Genomic DNA, 627 nt, shown 5'->3' on the forward strand with positions numbered 1-627 from the left:
TTATTTATTTATTAAGTTTATGTATTTATTTATTTATTTTTTTTTTTTGTTTTTTTGGTTTCTGCGTGGGGTGAGGTGGGTGGGTCTTGGGCTTTGGATATATACACTAAACACTAAACCCTTGTAAACCCTTCTAAACCCTAAACCCTCATAAACCCTAAACCCTCATAAACCCTAAACCCTCACCGCCCAGGCTCCAAAGCCATATTTATAAGCCCCAATGAGCAGAGCCTCATCCTCCCTGGTACCCTTCTAAACCCTTCTAAAAACCCTTCTAAACCCTTCTTTCTCCCCAAACCCCCCCAAACCCTAAACCCTCATAAACCCTAAACCCTCATAAACCCTAAACCCTCATAAACCCTCACCGCCCAAGCTCCAAAGCCATATTTATAAGCCCCTATAAGCAGAGCCTCGTCCTCCCTGGGCCCCCATCGTTGGACGTCCCGGGCGCTCCATGGTTTTAAGCGGGAGGAGACAGACTCAGGCAGATGCAGCTACACACAAACAACAAGAAAGTTTTTATTTATTTTTTATTTTTTTGTTTTGTTTTATTTTGTTTTGTTTTGTTTTGGTTTGTTTTGGTTTGTTTTGGTTTTTTTTTCTTTTTTTTTTTTTTTTTTTTTTTTT

Source organism: Eimeria mitis, genomic scaffold (assembly GCF_000499745.2).
Source record: "Eimeria mitis Houghton genomic scaffold, Emh_scaff1293, whole genome shotgun sequence".
NCBI lineage: Eukaryota > Apicomplexa > Conoidasida > Eucoccidiorida > Eimeriidae > Eimeria > Eimeria mitis.